Below are 8,950 nucleotides of genomic sequence, written 5' to 3' on the forward strand. Positions count from 1 at the left end.
TGTCTCTCCAGACAGTAAAACTGTCTCTCCAGACAGTAAAACTGTCTCTCCAGACAGTAAAACTGTCTCTCCAGACAGTAAAACTGTCTCTCCAGACAGTAAAACTGTCTCTCCAGACAGTAAAACTGTCTCTCCAGACAGTAAAACTGTCTCTCCAGACAGTAAAACTGTCTCTCCAGACAGTAAAACTGTCTCTCCAGACAGTAAAACTGTCTCTCCAGACAGTAAAACTGTCTCTCTAGACAGTAAAACTGTCTCTCTAGACAATAAAACTGTCTCTCTAGACAGTAAAACTGTCTCTCTAGACAATAAAACTGTCTCTCTAGACAGTAAAACTGTCTCTCTAGACAGTAAAACTGTCTTTCTGTCACAAATATCTGTCAAACACTGTTTAGAAATTCGTATTTAATTTCACTGAACCAAATAAATTTCGAACGTAAACAAACGCTTCTTCTTCTTCCATTTTAAAATCTTCTGTCAGAGTTTAGAGTTTTAAAACTTTTAAAATTGTTTATTTTATAGTAAAATATTATAGTAAAATACGTTTTTAATTTAATATTTTATAATATATGATGATATAAAGTAATTCTATAATTATATTGATATATTTAGTAATTTTTTAAATTCAAATTTATTTTATCTTTAAGCGCATTCGAAAAATAATTTAATTTTCGGAAATTTGTCTGGTAATTCTAATACAATTTTATATAGATTATGAAAATTAAATTGTTTAATAAATTTTATATAATTAGTATTTTCTTTTTATATACTTAAATGTTAATTATTATTTATTGAAGTAATTATGAATGCAAAACATTTTTCAATTTTAATCATATTTTCGTTAAATATATTTTCTAATAATAATAATAATAATAATAATAATAATAATAATAATAATAATAATAATAATAATAACAACAACAACAGGACAAAAATAAGAAAATATATCGTTACTTTCCATCATTTATTCCCTACATAGAACACTATACACAAAAGAATGGATAGAAACTTATATACTTGGCCAGATACTATAAAAGGATTTCCGTTAGTAATCGAAAAATAATACAAAACCAAAAAATTAATATATACATTGAGCTTCAAGTTAAAAAAAATTAAGGGTTTTTTGCAGCGCACGTTGCCAAACCTACGTTAAGAGCAAGACTTGTACAGCGCTGCCAAACGTATGTATGAAATCGAGCTGCATTTAGGCATATATATATATATATATATATATATATATATATATATATATATATATATATATATATATATATATATATATATATATATATAATGCCTAAATGCAGCTCGATTTCATACATACGTTTGGCAGCGCTGTACAAGACTTGTACAGCGTTGCCAAACGTATGTATGAATCGAGCTGCATTTGGGTAATATATATATATATATATATATATATATATATATATATATATATATATATATATATATATATATATATATATATATATATATATATATATATATAAATATAAATATATATATATATATATATATATATATATATATATATATATATATATATATATATATATAGAATTGTCATTCATTTCATTAATAGAGTTATTAACATTCTTGATCTATTTTGAGCTAAGTGTCACCGACATGCCAATGTTTACATAACATTATCTATATGAATGTTGAAAATTTATATATATAAAACATTAATTCAACATTTCAAACGCTAAGATAACAAATAATGATAATGTCTGCATACTTTTTCTACAATATATTGTTTAAATTATGATGTTCTAGACAAAAGGAGGGAGAAATGAGTGGACATACCCACTTGCTCCAAAGTTTTGTAAACTGATAAAAATGGCAGTTTTTATTAATTACATTCAGATCTGAAATGAATGCTGAAGAGATATATTTTTCTTTAAAGCTTGTTGTAAGAAATTATCATCTTAAAATACACTAAGAAAGTTGCATAAGAAATTCTTCATGAACAGAATAGGCCTAGTCTTGACAAAGAAGACCACACTTAGGCCTACATTCTAGACTCACGAAATATCAAAGCACTATATAGGTCTATATATTCTATTAATTTGCACTTCAATTTTTAAAACAAATTGAAGGTGTGGATTACTGCTAAGTTTATATAAGACACTTGAAGAGGAGATAGACCAAATTTGAAATTTTCTATGAAATTTGGAGTTAGTTCTTTAAGCTACATTTATTGGCCTGATTAGATTAACATACGATATAAAGAAGAAAAAAAAGTAAACTATATATACAACACAATTACGTAGTCGACATAGTGCGAGCCATTTTAAATATATTAAAAAATATTGGGCCTTTATAGGCCTACTCTCTTGCGCCATATTTAGACCATTCTCCTAATTTAAACTTTAAATATATGTGATGTTATTTATTGCATTGTTTCATTCTTATAGATTTGAAACTATTAATAGCATTTTTAATAGAATAAAAATAAATTAAGCCACAAATAATTATTTTCTTAAACTTAAGCCAAAACGAAAATTTGTTTTTGTGACAAACAAACACAGCAATATTTACGTGTCCGAACCCTCATCATGAAAAATATATAATTTAATCTTGATTTTCAATATATAAACGAATCCAAAAAATACAAAATAGGTTTTTATAAACTCTTTAGAAGAAAAATATCACCAAATAGTTATTTAAATTTACGAAAATTTGTTTTTGTGACAAACAAACACTGCAATATTTACGTGTCCGAACCCTCTTCATGAAAAATATATATTCTAATTTTGATTTTCAATATATAAACGAATCCAAAAATACAAAATAGTTATTTATAAACTCTTTAGAAGAGAAATGTCACTAAATAGTTATTTAAATTTACGAATCTAAGGCCTAAAGACAAAAGATATATCAGTTCAATTGTCGAGTCGTGAAAGGATTCGGACACATCGAATCACGAACTGAAGTAGCGTAGGCCTATGCATATATTCTAAGTTTAAAATATTATATAGGCTCAAAGTAGCATAGGTCTAGATTGTATATATTCCAAGTTTAAAATATATAGGCTTAATAATAATAATAATAATAATAATAATAATAATATCTGAGAGGTACGAACACGTTTTGAATAAGGCTGATACTAGCAATAGGCCTATGTCAAAGAAGAATCTTTTAGATTATAAATAAAATTAGGCCTAATATGGAGCAGGAGAGTAAGTTATTAATTAAATGGCACGGTAATTACCACAACTAAATATTATGTACTCAGTTACACTATAATTATCTCGAGTGAATCACAGGAGGAGAACTAGGCCTAATGAATATGCTTTTTACTGATAGGCCTAAATACTGCATTTCAATTTCAAATATAGACTTTAATTACAGTGTTTGTAGGCATATAAGCTGCACTTTAAGATATACTTTTTTTTTACTGTTAGGCCTAAATGCTGCATTTCAATTTCAAATATAGACTTTAATTACAGTATTTGTAGGCCTATAAGCTGCACTTTGAGGAAAAAATGTTCTTCTGTTGATGGGCCTCTTAACTGCACTTTAAGAAAATGATAATTTTCCTCTGCTAATAGGCCTATTAGCTGATTTTCCTTTGCTGATAGGCCTATAAGCTGCATTTAAGAAAAAAATTCTTCTGTTGATAGGCCCATTAGCTGCACTTTAGAAAATATTATTTGTCTCTGCTAATAGGCCTATTAACTGTATTTTAAGAAAATAATAATTTTCCTCTGCTAATACGCCTATTAGCTGATTTTCCACACTTGATCTGCCTATCATCTGCAATTAAAAAAAAAAAAATATTTTCCTTTCAAGAAAATTGTTTTCCTCTATTAATAGGCCTATTAACCACTCAGGGAATCAATCTTTATGACAAGGACAAAGATGAACCTAAAATAGCTAGGCCTACGCTATTAACTTTACCATGACAGGATTTTAAATTTTATATGGACTCTTTTCTATAATAAATATGTAAGTTTCATCAAAATGTAATAATAACTAAAAGAGAAATCAAATTTTAAACCAATCAGACAAAAGTGACAGCTTTTCAATGCAATATGTAGGCCTATGTTTAGTCTCATGTTTTCATTCTCTACTGTTGCTTAGTTCTACATCCATTGACACACTCTATAAACGTTGAAAAACTACAGATTACAATTTCATTTCGCTTCAAAAGATAAAAAATAGAATCTTCATCGTCAATGTAGGCCTACTGGTGAGACCACTGATTGTCATAATGGGGTAACTATAATTCCGGCTCCTTCGCACATTATATCTGAAAGGAGAGAAAAGATATAATTAGTTTTAGTTCAAGAAATTGAAAGTGTAAGAATTTTACAGCATAGGCCTATGAATCAACAATCAATCTGTGTGATCATCATACTTTTATTGCGTAGGCATATGCCTGAATAATTAATCTACATGAAAATTGCTGTTTTGCAACAATTTTACAACATAAGCCTATGAATGAGTAATTTAATCTAAATGAACATCACAATTTTATGCCCTAGGCCTATGAACTATTTGATGTAGAAGAACATTGCAGTTTTACCACAATTTTACAGCATAGGCTTATGAATCAACAAGGAAAATATATGAACATCACAGTTTTACAACATAGGCCTACGAATCACTAATGCAATCTAAATGAACATCACAGTTTTACAGCATAGGCCTAAAAATCACAAATGTAAACTAACTGAACATCACAGTTTTACGGAATAGGCCTACGAATCACTAATGTAATCTAAATGAACATCACGGTTTTACAACATAGGCCTATGAATTACTAATCTAATCTACATGAACATCACAGTTTTACAGCATAGGCCTACGAATCACTAATGTAATCTACATGAACATCATAGTTTTACAACATAGGCCTACTAATCACTAATGTAATTTAAATGATCATCATAGTTTTACAACATAGACCTATGAATTACTAATGTAATCTACATGAACATCATAGTTTTACAACATAGGCCTACGAATCACTAATGTAATCTACATGAACATCACAGTTTTACAACATAGGCCTATGAATTACTAATCTAATCTACATGAACATCACAGTTTTACAGCATAGGCCTACGAATCACTAATGTAATATATATGAACATCATAGTTTTACAACATAGGCCTACGAATCACTAATGTAATCTATATGAACATCACAGTTTTACAGCATAGGCCTACGAATCACTAATGTAATCTAAATGATCATCATAGTTTTACAACATAGGCCTACGAATCACTAATGTAATCTAAATGAACATCACAATTTTACAACATAGGCCTACGAATCACTAATGTAATCTAAATGAACATCACAATTTTACAACATAGGCCTATGAATCACTAATGTAATCTACATGATCATCACAGTTTTACAACATAGGCCTATGAATCACTAATGTAATCTACATGATCATCACAGTTTTACAACATAGGCCTACGAATCACTAATGTAATCTATATGAACATCACAGTTTTACAGCATAGGCCTACGAATCACTAATGTAATCTACATGATCATCACAGTTTTACAACATAGGCCTATGAATCACTAATGTAATCTACATGATCATCACAGTTTTACAACATAGGCCTACGAATCACTAATGTAATCTATATGAACATCACAGTTTTACAGCATAGGCCTACGAATCACTAATGTAATCTACATGATCATCACAGTTTTACAACATAGGCCTACGAATCACTAATGTAATCTATATGAACATCACAGTTTTACAGCATAGGCCTACGAATCACTAATGTAATCTACATGATCATCACAGTTTTACAACATAGGCCTATGAATCACTAATGTAATCTACATGAAAATTGCAGTTTTATAACATAGGCCTATGAATCACTAATGTAATCTACAGGAACATCATAGTTTTATAACATAGGCCTACGAATCACTAATGTAATCTACATGAACATCACAGTTTTACAGCATAGGCCTACGAATCACTAATGTAATCTAAATGAACAACACAGTTTTACAACATAGGCCTACGAATCACTAATGTAATCTACATGAAAATCACAGTTTTACAACATAGGCCTACGAATCACTAATGTAATCTAAATGAACATCACAGTTTTACAACATAGGCCTACGAATCACTAATGTAATCTACATGAAAATTGCAGTTTTATAACATAGGCCTATGAATCACTAATGTAATCTACAGGAACATCATAGTTTTATAACATAGGCCTACGAATCACTAATGTAATCTACATGATCATCACAGTTTTACAACATAGGCCTACGAATCACTAATGTAATCTACATGAAAATTGCAGTTTTATAACATAGGCCTATGAATCACTAATGTAATCTACAGGAACATCATAGTTTTATAACATAGGCCTACGAATCACTAATGTAATCTACATGATCATCACAGTTTTACAACATAGGCCTACGAATCACTAATGTAATCTACATGAAAATTGCAGTTTTATAACATAGGCCTATGAATCACTAATGTAATCTACAGGAACATCATAGTTTTATAACATAGGCCTACGAATCACTAATGTAATCTACATGAACATCACAGTTTTACAGCATAGGCCTACGAATCACTAATGTAATCTAAATGAACAACACAGTTTTACAACATAGGCCTACGAATCACTAATGTAATCTACATGAAAATCACAGTTTTACAACATAGGCCTACGAATCACTAATGTAATCTACATGATCATCACAGTTTTACAACATAGGCCTACGAATCACTAATGTAATCTACATGAAAATTGCAGTTTTATAACATAGGCCTATGAATCACTAATGTAATCTACAGGAACATCATAGTTTTATAACATAGGCCTACGAATCACTAATGTAATCTACATGATCATCACAGTTTTACAACATAGGCCTACGAATCACTAATGTAATCTACATGAAAATTGCAGTTTTATAACATAGGCCTATGAATCACTAATGTAATCTACAGGAACATCATAGTTTTATAACATAGGCCTACGAATCACTAATGTAATCTACATGAACATCACAGTTTTACAGCATAGGCCTACGAATCACTAATGTAATCTAAATGAACAACACAGTTTTACAACATAGGCCTACGAATCACTAATGTAATCTACATGAAAATCACAGTTTTACAACATAGGCCTACGAATCACTAATGTAATCTAAATGAACATCACAGTTTTACAATATAGGCCTACGAATTACTAATGTAATCTATATGAAAATCACAGTTTTACAATATAGGTCTAAGAATCACTAACCTATATGAAAATTGCAGTTTTATAGACCTAAGCTAGAAAATCTCCTCATAGGCCTACGAATCACTAACCTATATGAAAATTGCAGTTTTATAGACCTAGGCTAGAAAATCTCCTAAGTGCATATTAGCAAAAGTAACCTTCAATATGCCCAGAGCTTTCAGAAAAAGGACCAGGTTTAGAGCGGGCGAAGAAAGTAGCTTACCTTGAACATTGTTAAAACTGTGTACGGTAAGCCCCCCAACCCCTTCTCATGTATACCAACATAACCCCATGCCATGCTAACCCTGCTCTAAAACCTCATGATTTAACCTTTTTTTTAATATAATTATTATCTATTTGGGTGTACTATATTTGAAAATATTTGGATAGATAGGTAGAGACATGGGACTATCTACATCTTTGGCTTTTTCATATACTTATGTAACGTTTTGAACCAATATTTCATCTAAGTATATATACAAACTAACTTCTAAATGTATTTCCAAAATCTATGATAAAAAACCTTACTAGTGGTACTAGCATTTATAGTGCGAAATTGGACTTAAAATATGAAAAAAATGAATGAAAAAAAAAAAAAAACATTGGCATGTCACTACCAACAGAAGTCTACCAAGGCCGCCCGCTTGCAAAAGCTACCAGCTTTCTTATTCATTATCTTATTCATTATCATTCTATGTCGAAACATGAAAAATAGACAAAAAGAGACAGATTAATCTAGATTTGTACATTGCTTTGCAAATTATTCATCGTGCAGACTTTGCGAAATAGGTCATTGCCATAAGGGAAGTTTTTATGTGCTTTTCTGTGTGCCACGTGTCACGAAGTGTTTGAAAACCTAGACCTATCATTATGAAATAGAGGTATTGTTTGTTTTCTTAGTTTATTGAAGGTTTTCAAACCTTTGAAAATTGTAGGGAAGTGAGCTTTGAAAGTGTATGCAAAAAGAGGTTTGAAATCTTATGCAAAAAAGAAGTTTGAAATTATAAAAAAACTGAGTTTTAAACCCTTAAAACAAAAGATAGTTGTTATCACTCAAACTTAGACCTATAAAGTTACAAAAAAACCATTGTTTGCCCATATAGATTTATAAGAAATGATTGTTTGCAATATTTTTTTTTATAAGACTGTTTGCAAATATGTCTTTGTTTACATTATAAATTATAAAAAAAGACAATATATAGGCCCTTAAAAAATGTTTTCCTAACTATTTTCAAACAAAACTATAAGTTATATGAAATAAATAGCATTTATAGCACTACTATTGCAACTACTTTTACTATCACATTTTCCTGATTAATTTGGGAGAAAAAAAAACAAGTTAGGCTAACATGAAATTAGCCCCTCCTCTTTCATGTAGAGAGAGAGAGAGAGATGAGAGAGAGGAGAGAGAGAGAGAGAGAGAGAGAGAGAGAGAGAGAGAGAGAGAGAGAGAGAGAGAGACTGCATCTGGAGTGAAAGTATTTGCCAGCAAAATTAACATTAAATAATGATGAATAAATATATTTGTTAAGAGAAGGTGCATTTAAAAGATGCATCAGCCTAGGTCAGTTTCGTAACCCCTCCCCTCTCTCTCTCTCTCTCTCCTCTCTCTCTCTCTCTCTCTCTCTCTCTCTCTCTCCTAGTTGCGTGGAAGTTTAGACGAGGCTAAGACCCTCTCCGGTGGCAATTTAGAGAGAGAGAA

The sequence above is a fragment of the Palaemon carinicauda genome, chromosome 34, assembly GCF_036898095.1.
Source record: "Palaemon carinicauda isolate YSFRI2023 chromosome 34, ASM3689809v2, whole genome shotgun sequence".
Lineage (NCBI taxonomy): Eukaryota > Metazoa > Arthropoda > Malacostraca > Decapoda > Palaemonidae > Palaemon > Palaemon carinicauda.